At 38.7% G+C, this 18150-nt stretch overlaps 1 protein-coding gene across 1 annotated transcript in view; it reads left to right on the forward strand.

Annotated features, from left to right (window-relative positions):
- LOC105483240 (methionyl aminopeptidase type 1D, mitochondrial) overlaps window positions 1–18150 on the forward strand; it is a 94682-nt gene that overhangs the window by 54329 nt on the left and 22203 nt on the right. The window lies entirely within an intron of this gene.

An 18150-nucleotide genomic window follows, 5' to 3' on the forward strand; every position in this document is an offset into this window, starting at 1 on the left:
AATAACAAGAAATGTACAAGGCCTTTATGAAGAAAGCATTAGATCTCCACCGATGGACATTTAAGAACACTGTAGGAAATGTGAAGACATTTCTTATCTTAAAGAAGACAGTTAAATATTTTAGAGTCAACTGGACATGGTGGCTCACACCTGTAATTCCAGCACTGTGGGAGACCGAGGCAGGAGGATCACTTGAATCCTGGAGTTTGAGACTAGCCTGGGCAACATAGTGAGACCCTGTCTCTACAAAATAAAAAAAATTATTGGGCATGGTGGCATGTGCCTGTGGTTCCAGCTACTTGGGAGGCTGAGGCAGGAGGATTGCTTGAGCCCACGAAGTTAAAACTGCAGTGGGCTATGGTTGCACCACTGCACTTCGTCTGGGTGGCACAGCAAGACCCTGTCTCAAAAAAAAATTATAATCATATTGTCCTTAATCTGTAAATTCAATGTAAACCCAATTTTGTGGCCAAAAACACTTTAAACATGGTGGAAATACAAAAAGCAAGCTGAAAAACATAGTTGAAACAATGTAGTACACACGTTTAATGTTTCTAATTCACAGAGTACTCTTAAAAATAAGTCAAGTGGGCCGGGCGCGGTGGCTCAAGCCTGTAATCCCAGCACTTTGGGAGGCCGAGACGGGTGGATCACGAGGTCAAGAGATCGAGACCATCCTGGCTAACACGGTGAAACCCCGTCTCTACTAAAAAATACAAAAAATAAAAAAAAAAAATGTCAGGTGGGCTGGGCACGGTGGCTCATGCCTGTAATCCCAGCACTTTGGGAGGTTGAGGCGGGTGGATCACAAGGTCAAGAGATCAAGACCATCCTGACAAACACGGTGAAACGCCATCTCTCCTAAAAATACAAAAAAAAAAAAAAATTAGCTGGGTGTGGTTGCATGTGCCTGTAATCCCAGCTACTTAGGAGGCTGAGGCAGGAGAATGACTTGAACCCGGGAGGCAGAGGTTGCAGTGAGCCGAGATCGCGCCACTGCATTCCAGCTTGGTGACAGAGCAAGATTCTGTCTAAAAAATAAAAATAAAATAAGTCAGGTGAAGAGGCTGGGCTTGGTGGCTCACGCCTGTAATCCCAGCACTTTGGGAGGACAAGGAGGGTGGATCACTTGAGGTCAGGAGTTTGAGACCAGCCTGGCCAACATGGTGAAACCCTATCTCTACTTAAAATACAAAATTAACTGGGCATGGTGGCACATGCCCGAAATCCCAGTTACTCGGGAGGCTGAGGAAGGAGAATTCTTGAACCTGGAAGATGGAGGTCGTGCCACTGCACTCCAGCCTGGGTGACAGAGTGAGACTTTGGCTCAAATAAATAAATAAATAAATCAGGTGAAAAACAACCCAAGAGGCCTAATAGAAGACTTCACAAAAGAGGATACAGAAATAAACAAAGGATAAGATCTTTAACCTCAGGAGTATCTGAAGAAAAATAAGTAAAAGTGAGATACCATTTTTCATTTATCAGACTAACAGATTTTAACGTTAAACTATTGGTAAAGGTATAGAAAATAGGCATCATTAGTAATACAAATTGCAGTGTTTGTGAACAGTTTTGCAAATAAGTTAAAGTTTTGCATATTTCTTAACCTACAAGTACTTTTTTTTTTTTTTTTTTTTGAGACGGAGTCTTGCTCCGTCACCCAGGCTGGAGTGCAGTGGCCGGATCTCAGCTCACTGCAAGCTCCACCTCCCGGGTTCACGCCATTCTCCTGCCTCAGCCTCCCAAGTAGCTGGGACTACAGATGCCCGCCACCTCGCCCGGCTAGTTTTTTTGTATTTTTAGTAGAGACGGGGTTTCACCGTGTTAGCCAGGATGGTCTCGATCTCCTGACCTCGTGATCCGCCCGTCTCGGCCTCCCAAAGTGCTGGGATTACAGGCTTGAGCCACCGCGCCCGGCCCAACCTACAAGTACTTTTACACATTTAAACTAAAAAGAAGTAATCACTTATGCAACTGTACTTGAAAAAGCACATTATATAAAGCAAAAAAATCAAACCAAAACAGAAAGGACCTACCAAAATGCTCATCATTGTTTAAATAAGGTACTACATAATCCTTTCGTATAAGGGAATGCTCCAAAACCACTAAAAAGGATCATATATAAACTGGGCGCAGTAGCTCATGCCTGCAGTCCCAGCGCTTTGGGAGACCGAGGCGGGCGGATCACTTGAGGTCAGGAGTTTGAGACCAGACCGACCAACATGGAGAAACCCCATCTCTACTAAAAAATATAAAAGTAGCCGGGCGTGGTGGCACATGCCTATAATCCCAGCTACTCGGTAGGCTGAGGCAAGAGACTCACTTGAACCTGGGAGGCGGAGGTTGTGGTGAGCCGAGATCGCACCATTGCACTCCAGCCTGAGCAACAAGAGTGAAAATCCATCTCAAAATAAAAGGATTATATATATATATGACGGAGGATATATATATCATGGAGGATATATATATATGATGGAGTTCTTTAGTGGTGATTTGTGAGATTTTGGTGCACCTATGCTGTTGTGTATTTTCATATATACAATAAGCCTGACCCTACTCTCAGGGCTCAGCCTCACTTAGCGCTGGGCTTCCCAAATTTTATTTTATTTTATTTTTTCTGGAATGAAAAAAGTTTCAAAGATTGCAATGTAATGCTTTTTTTTTTTTTTTTTTTAATTACACTTTGGTGTCTCAGAAATCTCTTTCTGTGGGTGTTTACTTCAATTCTGAAAATAGAGCTAGGGTCTTGAAGTGGTTTCTGAATAAATGATGAAACATATGTTCAAAGTCTGTAACTCTTCCTTCTCCTTAACCACATCCTAGATAATCCACTGATGGTAAGTGTCATTTGTGTGAATAGATTCTCTAGTTTTAGTTTTCAAGGACCTTTTTTTTTCATTTTAGCTGTCTGGATGATTAATGTGACTAGGAAAATACTGTTGACCCATTTAAATCATGTCAGACAGCATCCATTGCTCATCTACATAATGAAATACACACTGAACATTACAGCTTAAGTGTGGGAGGCAGTGAACTACAAAATAATATTTTACTCATTTAGATTATGAAATAAAATATAAGACATTAGGACTAACTATAGCATTAAATATTAAACTCTTCAAATGGTAATTGTCAGTAAAAACAACTTTTAAACCAAAACAACTAGTAGCATTTCTGTTTTAGTAGCTAATTAGAGGAAGTGGGGGTGGTTGCATGCAACAGAATGAATTTAAGGTAAGTCTTTATGTCAAAGTGTCTGTTAATATTACTTGACTATTATGGGACTTATTGTAAATAGCTGAGTTTTTCAGTTAATCAGTGGTTGTGAAATAATAGTTTTCTGACAAAATTAGAAAAAATTGTTTGACATTTTTATCATAGTTTCATTAAACTGGTCTCTGAATAATTTTAAAGATAACTAATTTATAGCTGAAACTATTTCAATCAATGATCTAATAACAAAGATAAGCTTTGACAGCTTTAAAAATATTTAAATTTTGTAAGGACATCATTTGCACAGTGATTAAATAAATGCAAAATTTAAAGGCACTGAATTTAGGCTATCAGGTTTCCATGGTTACACCTTTCCAAGTTATTTTGTGTATTGTGTAAATAGGTCTGTGAGGCACTGATAATTATTTGTTTTTTTGTTTGTTCTGTTGGTAATTCTGTGTTTAGCTGAGTTTAATACAGTTCACACGGCGTGCTTTGGTTTATGTATATTTTAGTGTTTGTGATTGACAGTGATTGAGCATTTCTTATGGAGTGCTTGCCTTTTTTGTCATAAGTGATGTTATGTTGGTAGTGCTTGAAATGTAAATAAGTTCTTCCTGTATCACTGTTTAATAAAGAGGAATTTTTATGCAAAGAAGACTTCTTGATACATTTAAACAATAAGGTTTGTTGAGCTCTGAAATATTTCTGCTAAACAGATTGCACACCAAGACAAATAGGTTTAGATTCTTACAAACTGAGGTTACCAAGGGCAACATTAAAGTTTATGGCTAAGCACGGCATTGGCTGAATGGTATTTAGTAACAGAATAAAAAAGGCTGAATTCTTTTTTCTTTTTTTTTTTTTTTTTTGACAGGATCTCACTTTCTTGCCCAGGCTGGAATGCAGTGGTGCGATCTTGGCTCACTACAGCCTCAGCCTCCTGGGCTCAAGTCATCCTCCCACCTCAGTCTTCCGAGGAGCTGGGACTACAGGCACATGCCACCATGCCTGTCTAATTTTTGTATTTTTCATAGGGACGCGGTTTCACCATGTTGCCCCAGGCTGGCCTTGAACTCCTGAGCTGAAGGGATCCGCACACCTCGGCCTCCCAAAGTGCTCAGATTATAGGCGTGAGCCACAGCGCTCAGCCAAAATAGCAGCATTCCGATCTAACTCTTAAAATTGTTTGATAGTACACTTTACAGGGAATGTCTTCAATGCAAAATAGAATCTTCCTATAACATAATTTCTCCCATCCTACCCTTTCACAAATTTAAGAAGTATTCTTATATATTTAGAAAGATATGATTCTTGAAAAAAGCCAGGGCCTTTTATGCCTATGGATGTAGGACGGAATTTTCCTTAGACCTCATCATTAACCATCAGCATACTAGCAAGGGTCCAGCAGGAACTCTCAGGAAAACATCAAAATTAGGCTGTCCATAATTCATCCTAGTGAGTGTGAGCCTTCTCTCATACACTACAATCATGAAATGCTGTCCAGTTTGTAAAGTGTTTCTACATCTGCAGTCTCATTTGGGGTTCAGGTTGGCCCTGTGATGGAGTGAGGAGAGGCCCAGTGCTTTGGATAGTGTCACTTTTAAGTAGCAGCTCTGGGACCCAACCTAGGATCTCATGATTACTTTGTGAATTACTTGCTTTGTGGATTATCCAAGGCACGTTGTAAAATTCAGGCTGGTTTCTACCTACTGATTAGTCCGTTTTAGAGTGACCTCCTCCCACAGTCAGGTAACCAATGATAGTAATTACCATTTATTGAGTGCTTACCTTATGCCACCTTCAATATATCATGTCATACAATTATCATAGCAACCCTGTGAGGAAGGTATTGTTATCCACATTAACAAATGAGGAAACTAAGGCTTAAAAAATTTAACTAACTTGTTTAAGTAAACCAATAGTACTCAGAGAAGGAAAACCAATTTAAACAAGAGCTCAAGTAAATATAAATAGGAAAGCATATCTTTTGGAGGAAATTCTCATGGTGCATTCACAAGCAAAATACAAAATTTAAAATTTCACACTGTTTCCTTCTTTTTTACCCCCAAATTGACTGTACCTTATTAGGCATTCAAGGGTTGAGGTTTCTTTGTAACACTCCAGTAGCAGTATACTTCAAAAAGTGTCCCATCCCCTCAGACAATAAATATGTTTCAAATGTTTTACACATCAAATATTTTGGTATTGTGGCAATATTAAAAACTTTAAATATGAGATGATGAATTTGTCATTTTACTGTGTGAATAATCTTGGTGTTGGCTAAGTGTTTTCAGATATGAGAAGCAAGCAGCCTGCTATATACAGATAAATGGTACATGTTTTGTTGGTGATTGTGGTGGTTTTAATTTTTAACGTTTTTAAATTTTTATTTTATTTTATTTTAACTTTTTTTTTTTTTTTTTTTTTTGAGACAGAGTCTCTCTCTGTCGCCCAGGCTGGAGTGCAGTGGCCGGATCTCAGCTCACTGCAAGCTCCGCCTCCCGGGTTCACGCCATTCTCCTGGCTCAGCCTCCCGAGTAGCTGGGACTACAGGCGCCCGCCACCTCGCCCGGCTAGTTTTTTGTATTTTTTAGTAGAGACGGGGTTTCACCGTGTTAGCCAGGATGGTCTCGATCTCCTGACCTCGTGATCCGCCCGTCTCGGCCTCCCAAAGTGGTGGGATTACAGGCTTGAGCCACCGCGCCCGGCCTATTTTAACTTTTTTAAGGCAGGGTCTCACTCTGTTGCCTAGGCTGAAGTGCAGCAGCGCAATCTCGGCTCACCGCAACCTCTGCCTCCTGGACTCAAACGATCTTCCCGCCCCAACCTCCCAAGTAGCTGGGACTACAGGTGTGTGCCACCATGCCCGGCTAATGTTTGTATTTTTTATAGAGACAAGGTTTCACCATGTTTCCCAGGCTGGTCTCAAATTCTTGGACTCAAGCAATCTGCAGCCCTCAGCCTCCCAAAGTGCTGGGTTTATAGGTGTCAGCCTGACTTAATTTTTAATCTGTAGTACAAAAAGTAACAGATAGTTGAAAATTCATATCCTTAAATATGTAAGTATATATATTTAAATATTTATATTTATGTTTACCTATATACATATATTTACTTATATACATATTTATATTTATGTTTATATACATATACATACACACACATATATATGGGCCAAATTGTAAGCAGCCTTCTATGGAGCTCCCCTTTTAAGCCTGTGCCATTTTAACACATTGTACTTTTTGCATTAATACCCAAAACTGTCGAGTGAGTATTCATATGGTCAACCAAGTATACCTAGTGGAATTGAGTGTAAAACTATTTGTGGCAACATAACTATACCAGTCCAAAAAGCTGCCTTCAGAAAATTTGGAGCTTTTGCTTTTACTAAAGAGGTTACTGTATACTTTCTCTTTATTTTTCTGGTTGAAAATAACTCCTTGGTGAGTGATCTTGGCTTCTGTTGTCGTGAATCTGTGTACTCTCAACTGCAGAAGCCTGGAAATATGTTGTTTTCCTGAAGCATTAGCTTTCTTATTTTAGGTGGTAATTATTGACCTATCTACCTACCGATTTACCACTCCTATTGACTGGTTACAGGGCAGAGACAAAACTCCTACTGTTGTCAAAATACCACGATAAGACTGATATTCACATGTTTTCTTTCTATCCCATGCCTTTCACTTAGAGATGTACAGTGAAAATTTTCTCGGGAAGTTTAAGATGTAGGGTTTTTTGTTTTTTGTCTTATTTGTTTTTGGTATTGATACTACAATTTTGGTCAAAGCTCTGAGCTATTTCATCCCAATGGTTTGCTTATGTGGCAATAACTTTAAATGGCCCATTGAAAAGAAAAAAGGAAAGAAAAACATCCAACAGAATACCTAGGGCATGCTGTATATAGAATTTAGTTGACACTATTGTAATATGAAGACTGAAATCATGCTCTTTTCAAATGCTTTAATATACTTTAAAAATATATTAAATCTGTGCTTTTGATCATAGATTATAAGCCCTCATATCTTCTGTTATTGGTATTTTAATACGAAATAACTAATATTTTAAGTAGTATATGACAGTAGTATTTATGAATGGTCTGGAGGTTTTTTTAAGAATTAAAAGGCCGGGCGCGGTGGCTCAAGCCTGTAATCCCAGCACTTTGGGAGGCCGAGGCGGGCGGATCACGAGGTCAGGAGATCGAGACCATCCTGGCTGACACGGTGAAACCCCGTCTCTACTAAGAAATACAAAAAACTAGCCGGGCGAGGTGGCGGGCGCCTGTAGTCCCAGCTACTGGGGAGGCTGAGGCAGGAGAATGGCGTGAACCCGGCAGGCGGAGCTTGCAGTGAGCTGAGATCCGGCCACTGCACTCCAGCCTGGGCGGCACAGCGAGACTCCGTCTCAAAAAAAAAAAAAAAAAAAAAAAAAAAAAGAATTAAAGAAGGATTTTCTCACTATATCAGTTTTTTTAAAAAACTCATGATGTTTTTATATAGACTTTATCTAAAATTGAGTTCCATGTGTGATTCCTATGAAATTGCACTTCTGGTTCTGATTTGTGTGCTTTAATATAAAATCGTTCTGTTTTCCTCTTCTTTAACCAAAGTGTGTGAGGTAACAGGAATGTTTCTTTTGAGAGACTTTGGAAGGTTGAAATTTGCCAGATGTTCTGTGCTAACCTAGAAGTGTGCATTCCCTGGGTACCAGGACTGTGTGAAATTCTTTCCTGTATCTTTGACAGAGCATTTGGTTTTAGTTCATTTTAGTGTTGTGCTTATACTCTGATCAGAGCTTGTCTTTTATTCTGTGTTTAAATGATATTACGGCATCCAGAAAATCTGGCAAAGAAAATGATATTTTGATGACATTTTTCACAGGGCTCAACTAGAATGAATTATTACATTTTAACCATGGCCCTAATAAACAGCTTCTTTATTTCCTCTGTAAGGATACAGTATTTCTTTGTCTAAGAAGTTGCCTGAGTATGTGTATTGTTGAAGTGCTAAAAAGCTGCTTTTCTCTAAACTTTAGCTGAGGGACAATGGGATTTGCCAAGTATATACCATTTCATTGTGACTCAATACTTTATGATTATAAAGATGAATTTAATTTAAATTTTGAAGTAAACTTTTTTGTCTCAAATGGAGAAATTCCATGCAATAGCCCTATTGTACAAATTAAACATTTCTATGTAACTTCTACTTACCCACCAAACAATCAGCTTTTAGTTTTATATTTGATTTCTGACTATAATCTTTGGCACCCTTCCCCCAGCTATAATTCGGCCAGCCTAAAGGAATTTTTTTTTCCTAGACTCACAAGCAGGAGCCTACATTATTAAGTAGGAATGTTTATAGATCTGTATTTCTAGAGTAGGTTGAGGTGTTTTTGTTTCCCAAAAAGAGGGGAATGCTTCTTGTTTAAATACAGATGCCTGTGGGCTGGTGGTGTACATTAGTGAATAATCACATATTATTGGATTTAGCTTTTGTAAAGAAGCAAAATGAAGTATTTTCGTAAACCACTTCTGAACTTGTCATTGATGTTATTCTCTATCAGTTGCTATTAATAATTTTATTTAAAGGAGGAGGGATATAGTACAGAGCCAACTTCCTGATTAGGCCTTGGGGAAGGTCATGTTTTGCAGTGACCTGGGCACCATTCTTAAATGTTGTTATTATTGGAAGAGGGTACCCTCAGGCTGCTGCCCTTCCTCTCCCCAGAAGTGCTCTATGACCGACTTTCCAGTTCATCTTTTCTAGAACCAGGACTCCCAGGCTGTAGATGAATTCTGACATATACAGACCAGTATCCATCTCAACTTCATTTGAGGTGAAGTTTTATTAGTAGTAGTGGCCCAGTCCTACCTTAATATGAGAATGATGCATCCTCATAAAAATTGCAAAGTTAGAGCAGTAAACAACTAGGATGAACTTTTATACTTCAGCATAAAAGTGAATTATGACTTTTTTGTCACTTAAAATATTTTACACATTTCCTTTTTATTTCTGTGGGATCTTTGTTACTGTTTTAGTGGTCTTAGGTAAAAATAATTTCAAGGATAACACTGTTGGATGTGAAGTAGAATATTTATTTCAGACAAGTATTATGCCCATATATTTTAGATTCAGCTATGTGCTTTATTTTCAGCATTAAAGAAAATGAGCTGTTTTCCAACACCTGCATACCAACTGGGCCTGCATCCTCTTTAGAAATGTTGTTTAATAAATAAACACTGTGACTTTATCATCCAGAGGCTGTTGCCAAATGCTGTTAATTAGGCCAAAAAATATTTTTTAAAGGTTGGCGAAACAGATCCACTTTTCTCTCTGTAATGGCATCTTAGCTTGAAATCCAGGAAGCGGTGGTGTATGGTGTCCATATCCACGATTTCCTGCATTGGAGAAAAAGTGTGGAAAGCATCTGGGGAAAAGGAGGCTCTTTACCAGCTTGTTTCCTGTAAGTTCAATTGGAAGACCTTGTCTGTGCAAATAGATTTCAAAATAGAGCCTGCCCTTTGACTGTCTCCATAATTACATGGCTCACTCTGTATTTTATTTGGCAGCCAGAGCAGTTAACCCCTGGAAGGAAGGGGCTGATGGCATGGCCAACTTGGCTTCCCAGACATGTCCATGGGAATGAATAAACCACTGTTTGGAGAAGCCCATAGCTAAAAACACACTAGAATAGTTTGTAACTGAACTGGAACTCTTTTAAAACAAGTTTACTAACGTTTATTATAAGTTAAAAAACTTAACTTTGTCCTTATTGTGCATATTGTAGAGCTGTATTAATTGTTTTAAAAAATTGGGAATTGGGGGAGTTCCTTATTGCTTTGATGTAATCAACATCTGTCAACAGATGAATTTGCTTTTGTTTAGTTTCAAGGGTTCTTGTCCTTTAGCTTTGCGCAGTCAGTATCTGCTTCAGCCTGGGGCATTCCCTAGTAGTGCATGTGGTTTTTTTTTCCCTCAACAAATGCACAGGTTATTTCTTGTGAAATGTGAGCTTCCCTTCTGCTTTAAGTTGCCTGGAGATGGGAAGGAACCTTCAATCTTTCTCATTTATTTTGAAACATACACCTTAGTACTAGATTATAAAAATCAATAAAAGAGTTATATCGAGTGATGCAGACTATTTAATTTTTCTTTAGCAACATTTGTACACGTTATGAAACCTGTTAAGCAATCAGTCAGTGTTTTAGGTCAAGAAATATAAGGCATGGATGCATTTGCAGTGTTCTTGTGGACTTGAAGCACACAGCGCTGTAAGAGCCTGTGCTCCTACTCTGAGTAATTGGTTGGAGTTCATGAAGTGTAATCTTTCTGTGGGTCTAAATCAGCACCTGGAAAATATATTCCTATGATACCATCCCTTCTGAGCTTACTGTAGGAGGCAACATTTTTAAACAGTTAAAAATGTATCAGATTGCTGTCACAAAGTAAATTGGGGTTTTTTTGTTGTTAAAGTTAATATATTATTAAGCAAATCATTTGGTTTAAAATTAAAATCATCAATGAATGTAAGAATCATATTTGAAAATGAATTAGCAAAACGTTGTTTTTCTCTCTTGGTAATCATAAATCATTTAAATCTGGCAGGCATTCCTCTCTTCATCCAAAATAATTGCCTCCATTTGTAAAATCAATTAGATGTTAACATGCTATAAATAATAGTTTTGTTACTAGACTTTGGCGTTTACTGATCATTATGAAAAAAAATATATTCAGTAAGACATTTTACAGGGTGTCTTTTAAATCACATATTATCTCTGGTTGACATTGGTAGCTAATGTAAAGTAGTGCCAAGCTACTTTATTGTGTTGTTTTCTACCCAGATATTTGATACCTCTGCAATGTAACGTAACTGAGGATTGATGGCACACTGCAGGGTGAAAGTGCTTCCCTGGAAACATACAATGAAAAATATGTGTGTTGGTAGCCCACACTTGAGTACAAATGTACTTTGTTCAGTTTTACAACTTCTTAAAATAATCAGCATTTTAAATGTCTCTTTGAAAGTTCATTCAGACCTCTCCCTTAAAAATACTTGTTGACCAAAAGAAAACTCACATTTTCAGGGATAAAATCAGCTTAATTAAGGGTCATTAGTAAAGGTGCACATGAAAACCCAGGGCTCAGTGGGTGAAATGGAAGCATTTCATTATGTAGTATAGGATGCATGAGCAGATAACAATTAAAATGGACCCTGAGTAAGAGGCCAATAAATATAGGGCATATTGTGTGCAGCAACATTAGTTATTTAAAATGCATTCCTCCCTCCATCATACTTGAATTCTATAATCCCACCTTCAGGCTTAATCTATAAAGGAAAATAAAATGCAGCTTTTAGAAGTGGATGTTATTACTGAATATGAAAATATTTAAAACTGTAACCTAGATTTACATTCCAAATACAAATTTGAAATATGAAAAAATGTGCTGCAGGATCCGGAGGACACAGAGCAATTTCAAGAGACATTCAGGCTGCACAGTGTGTCCTTCCATGGAGCGCAGGAAGCAGTTACCTATAATTTTCAGCGTTCAACTCAGACTAGGTGCTGATAGAATTCTTGTAACACTAAAAATAAGTCTTATTATTACCTTTGATAACAATAAATATTCTAGTATTCATAACAAATAACATATAGATTTACTGCCTAAAAAAATCCGATATAGAGTTGGTGTTAGGTCATCACCAGTAACAATACTACGATCATCTCTTACAAGATCAAATTAGTACAAAGCAACTCCTCGCTGTTCTGGGCTCTTCTACTCCCCTGAGGTTTCTTGTGATTTCCCACTGGTGTCTCTAAAACGTCACATTAGTCCACTTGCCCCTTATGGTAATTAGTACGCACTTGAGTCTTGTTTCCCCAAATAGCTTTATCAAAACACAGTGTGCAGTGAATCCTGAATGAATGATAGTGTGTGGGAGACGGAGGGGCCATTTCTGTCTCTGAAGATGGTCATCATGCATCAGATTTGTTGTAATATTGGTGGTAGCAAGTTGGAAATTAGATGTAGTTATAAGGTATCAGCAGTGCTTTTGTCAAGAAATGAATTATATATAGGAAATTCAAGAGACCATTTCTACGTTGATCTACATTAGTTACTGTAGTTTGGGTATCCTTTCTGTGACCCTGAATATAATGGATACTGGGGATTTTAATTTTGCTCATTCAACATTTAGAAAATTTACTACTTATTTATATTATGATAAACAAAGTTGAGGGCCCACCCCTCTTTCTTTGCCAGGCTAATTGGAGGACCATTATCTTCTAAAGGTACCATGACTTATGCCCATTTCTTCATTTCACCTGTGAAAATACCAGATTTTATTTCTAATAAAAAGATGGAATCATTTGTAACGAGTAGTTAGTGGAATAAACACAGTATGGCACCTTATTATCCTGTTGCCTTGTGACAACATTTATAAGGGTGTCTTTTATCAGATTGAAAGAAAAGAATTCGTTTCAAATACAAAAGTGTCTTATGAAAGTGAAATTGCTGAATACAGTGTAGAACCATAATTGTCAACAGATTGGATATGTTCAGGCTGTGTTCCTGACGTTTCGAATTTTACCATCCAGTCATGTGTGGGTGTGTCTGCATCTTTTCGGCAGTGAGGCTGTCATTTGGCAGGGCAGGTACCTTGGCAACACTGTTCATCCTAAAAGTGAATGTCTCAAAAGCCTCATCCAGATATCCTAGTCTTAGAGGCCTGATGACTTCATGCTTCAAGTTTAAGTACATAGAAAAGATTCCCCCTATAATGATTGTGTACTTGAACTTGATAACACTGATAAAGATGATCTTTCATGTAATCAACCACATTGAAAAAAAATCTTCATGAGTCCTAAAATTGATCAGAGGCTACATCTTCCCGATGCCTGGGATGTAGCATGACAATCAGATGGTGCTGAATGAAGGCACACGTTTCAGAGCTGAAGGGACCTCAAAGATTGTGAAGCCCAACTCTCTCATTTTACTGAGCTTCTGCACCTCAGAGGATAATGTCTTTGAAGTACTCAGCACCGAGCTTGGCACCAGTAAGCTCTTGGTCAGTCAGTGTCAACTGTTATTGTTATTGCTCAAGATCACATAGCTCTTAGCAGGACCAGGGGTAGAACTTTCTGTCCAATGCTGTGCCACTTTGGTTCTTTTTTCATCATGCATAGCACTATCTGATGTAATCAAATGCATTTGTTGATTTGTTTATGTCTGCCTCCCACTACAAGGATGTAAGCTCCCTGACAGTAGGGACCTTGTCACCTCGTTCACCACTGAATTCTCTAATCCAGAGCATGGCACATGCAATGAGTTCATCAAGTAGTTGTTGAATGAATGAAGGCATTTAGAGACCCCTCAGGTAAACATGTTGAAGAGTAGAGAAGGAAAAGGAAAAGAAAGGAGGATTTATGGAGCACCTATTTTTTAAAAGATGGTTTATCTATTTATCTTGTCTCAGCAAATGCTTGCATCAGCTCGTGGTAGAGAGAACACTACTACTTCCATTTAATAGTGAAGAAAATGAGTCTCAGAAGTTTTGGTAACTCACACCTGTTTGACCTCCAAGCTCATGCTGTTTTCACTACCATAGTGCCTCCCAGTTGGATCATTTCTAAGAATTTTCATGAAAAGTGTCTTCATTCTAAATGCTAACTAGTTACATGATATGTACATTTTTCATGATTAAAAAACTGACCTTGAAATCTAATCCCTGAAATAATACATTATATAACAGAACACACTAGCGAATAGAACTCATAGAGCCCCTGCACATGGCTGAGAGGCAACTGGAATGGTAGACACAGCACTGGATTTGGACTTAGAGGATTAAGCTTGGGGCCAGGTCATTGATTACCAGACATGTGAGCCTTAATTCCTCATCTATAAAGCAGTGATGTTAACAGCTACCTGCCTAATGACAGAGCTGGTAAGAGATAATGTATGTAGAGCACCTAGCACTGAGCTTAATCTAAATGTCTATTAAATTTTAACCATTGTTATTATTAGTATTTATATTAGTATTGTCATTATTAATAGTAATTATAATACTTTCCTCAGAAGGGAAACACTTGTGAGTTTGTGTCTTGTATGTGGTCCTGCCTAGCAATGCAATTAGGGAGGTGGAATCACAGATCGAGTCCACCTGAGTCTTTCCAAAATTTCCATTTCATATCCACAGACTGTCCAACTAATAGTTCTGGCAGCCACCTCCGCGAAGAGTGTGTTTGGTCAGCGAAGGCAGCTTGGTTTGAGGTAGTGGATGGGTTAGGTCAACCCATCACCATCCAAGTTATTTTGGAAAAATAACTTAATAGTAGTAGTAACAATAGTTTTGTGATGACTTTTAAATTTTCTGGGTGTTTCCCTGTGTTTTAGCTCCTGTTTTTCTCATGCCTGTGAGAGAAGTAATATATTTTGTAGAGGCAACTTAGCCTGCTTTCCCTCTCAGCTTTGGGACTTACTGCATGTTCCTTTGTGTGCCTCAGTATTTTCAACTGTGACATGGAGTAATAACAGTTCACAATTCATACAGTTTCTGTGAAGATTAATGAGCTAACATATGTAAAGTGCCTAGTACAATAATTGAGACATAATGAGTGTTCAGTATTAGAAACTATACTTGAGCCCTGTTTTCTTTCCCATTTTATTTTTTATGTAGTCTTTTTTTAATTTTATTATTATTTTTTATTTGTTGAGACAGGATCTTACTCTGTTGCCCAGGCTGGAGTGCAGTGGTGTGATCATAGCTCAGTGCAATGTCAGACTCTAGGGCTCAAGTGATTCTCCTGCCTCAGCCTCCTGAGTAGCTAGACTCCTGAGTAGCTGGACTGACTCCTGAGTAGCTGAACTTCTGAGTAGCTGGACTACAGTAGCTGGTGGCCCAAGCCACCACATCTGGCTAATTCTTTTATTTTTTGTAGAGATGGGATCTCACAATCCTCCCACCTTGGCCTCCCAAAGCACTGGGATTACAGGTTTTTATGTATTCTTGAAAGAACTATTATTTATTGGGTATCTTCTAAATGCAAGGCACTTTCATATTTCTTATTTCAATTAATTCTCACCTGAGACTGAAATGAAGAAACTTGTGCAGGGCCACACAGCTAATAAGTGGTAGAGCTGAAACAAAAGTCCAGGCTTCTACTTTCCAACTGTCTGCTTTTCCTAGGATACTACCCTGTCCCTCATATATCAGTTGACAATACTAGGGTTGGTGGTATTGTCATTTGGGAAATACTATACTTTAAAAACTTTACAGAATACATACCTGCCTCTATCAAGCAACTTTTTTTTTTTAGAGAGACAGGAGTCTTACTTTGTTGCCCAAGCTGGTCTCAAACTCCTGGGTGTAAGCAATCCCGCATCAGCTGCTCTCCAGAGTAGCTGGGACTACATGTATGTGTCACTGGACCTGAGTTTTGCAACTTCTTTTTAAAGAAATGATATTATTGACATTTTGTCTGATGCTTGAAATTGTTTAAAATAGTACCCAAACACCTCTATAAGTTAGATTCAACAATATTACAGTCCACTTTAAGGAGGAACATAATTGAGTGAAACCTATCACCCTGAATCACTGACCACTGCGGTATGTTTGCATCAGTAACTTTCCCCAAGTCAATTAGATATCCAGAGTTTTGAAGCCAGTACTTACCTGCAATTCATGTTTTCATTATGTTTCACAGCTGAAATGTTACTCTAGGCCAGTAGTTCTCAAGCTTCCTGTGCGTCAGGATTACCCTGAGGGCTGGTTAAGGCACAGATTGCCTGCCTCCATCACCAGTTTCTATGTTTGTAGATCGATACGGGGCCCAAGATTTTGCATCTTTTTTCTTTTTCTTTTTCTCTTTTTTTTTTTTTTTTTTTTTTTTTTTTTTTTTTTTTTTTTGAGACGGAGCCTTTCTCTGTCACCCAGGCTGGAGTGCAGTGGCGTGATTTTGGCTCACTGCAACCTCTGCCTCCCGGGTTCAAGCAATTCTCCTGCCTCAGCCTCCCAAGTAGCTGGGATTACAGGCTTGCGTCACCATGTCCAGCTAATTTTTGTATTTTTAGTAGAGACGAGGTGTGGGATTACAGGCGTGAGCCATCGCACCCAGCCTTGCATTTTTTTTCTATGTGACATTATAGTGCTGGTCTGTGAACCTCATTTTGAGGACTACTGCTCTAGACCAGGATTCAGCAAATGTCTCCTGTAGAGGGCCAAAGAGTACATTTTTTAGGCTCTGTGGAACACATGTTCACAACTACTCAACTACCACTGTAGGTCAAAACCCGCCATAGACATTTGTAAGCAAATGAGGGTAGCTGTGGTCCAATAAACCTTTTATTTATGGGCACCAAGATTTGAATTTCATGTATTACAAAATATTGGGTTAAAAAGTTTTTTTCAACCATTAATAAATGTACCATTTTTAGGTTTTGTGCTATATAAAAACAGTCAGCAGGCCAGATTTGGCCTTTGAGCTATAGTTTTCTGACCCCTGCCATGTAGTTGTGACCTGTTGGGGACTTTTAAAACTATTGTCTGGACAGGCGCAGTGGCTCACGCCCGTAATCCCAGCACTTTGGGATTCCGAGGCGGGCAGATCATGAGGTCAGGACATTGAGACCAGCATGGCCAACATGGTGAAACCCCTTCTCTACTAAAAATACAAAAAAATTAGCCAGACCTGGTGGTGTGCCCCTGCAGTCCCAGCTACTCTGGAGGCTGAAGCAGGAGAATTGCTTGAACCTGGGAGGCAGAGGTTGCAGCGAGCCAAGATCGAGCCTCTGTACTCCAGCCTAGGCGACAGAGTGAGACTCCCTCTCAAAAAAAACCAAAAAACAAGCAAACAAACAAACAAAAAAAGATTGTTCTAAATATGAAAGTAATGAAATAAAATGAATCAAAATGTCCTCCTGGCTGGATGCAGTAGCTCACGCCTGTAACCTCAACACTTTGGGAGGCCGAGGTGGGAGGATCGCTTGAGCCCAGGAGTTTAAAACCAGCCTGGGCCACACAGCAAGACCCTGTCTCTACAAAAAATACAAAAATTAGCCAGGCGTGGTAGCATGTGCCTGTGGTTCCAGCTACTCAAGAGGATGAAGTGGGAGGATTCCTTGAGCCTGAGAATCCAAGACTGCAGTGAACCATGATCACACCACTGTGCTTTAGCCTGGGTGACAGAGCAAGACCCTGTCTCAAAGAAAAAAAAAAAAAAGTCTTCCTCTCTACCTCTAGCCCCAACCACATGCCACAGAAAGAGCTACTGTTTATGAATATTAATTTCCAGAAATTGTATGGGCATGTGCAAGCTTATATAAATGTATAAGCTCCTTTTACATTAATGGGTTTTATATATGTATTTGTTAAGCATTCACTTTTTTCCTAACAGTGTATTGTGACCTCTTTCCGTATCAACACATAGAGATGATGATTTAGCCTATTCTTTTTAATAGCTCCAGAATTTTCTGTAAGTATACCATAATATATTTAATCAGTCCCCTACTGGTATTTCCTATTTGGAAACATTTGAGTTGTTTCCCACTTCTTTCTACCACAAATAATGCTGCAAGGACGATACATCTTCATACATCCATCATTGCATAGTGTCTGCAGGATAAAGTCCTAGGAGATGAACTGCTGAATCAAAGGATATGTGCATTTAAAATTTTGATAGATATTTCTAAATTCCTGTTGTGAGTATTTTGAACCCTATATTCATTTTCTTTCAGTGTTATACTTACATTTTTGCTATTTAGTCTTTATCTGACTTGAACATTCATCACAATGAATTTCAGTATAATGCCTCACTGCACGTGAACTTAACACAGAGTAGTAATCCTATGGAGGGCAAAAAGTGCAGCTGGCAATTTGTCTGTGATTCTTGAAAGGAAAACGGCTTTACAGAGTATAAAGCCATCAAAACAGTACCCTGAA

Source organism: Macaca nemestrina, chromosome 11 (genome assembly GCF_043159975.1).
Source record: "Macaca nemestrina isolate mMacNem1 chromosome 11, mMacNem.hap1, whole genome shotgun sequence".
NCBI lineage: Eukaryota > Metazoa > Chordata > Mammalia > Primates > Cercopithecidae > Macaca > Macaca nemestrina.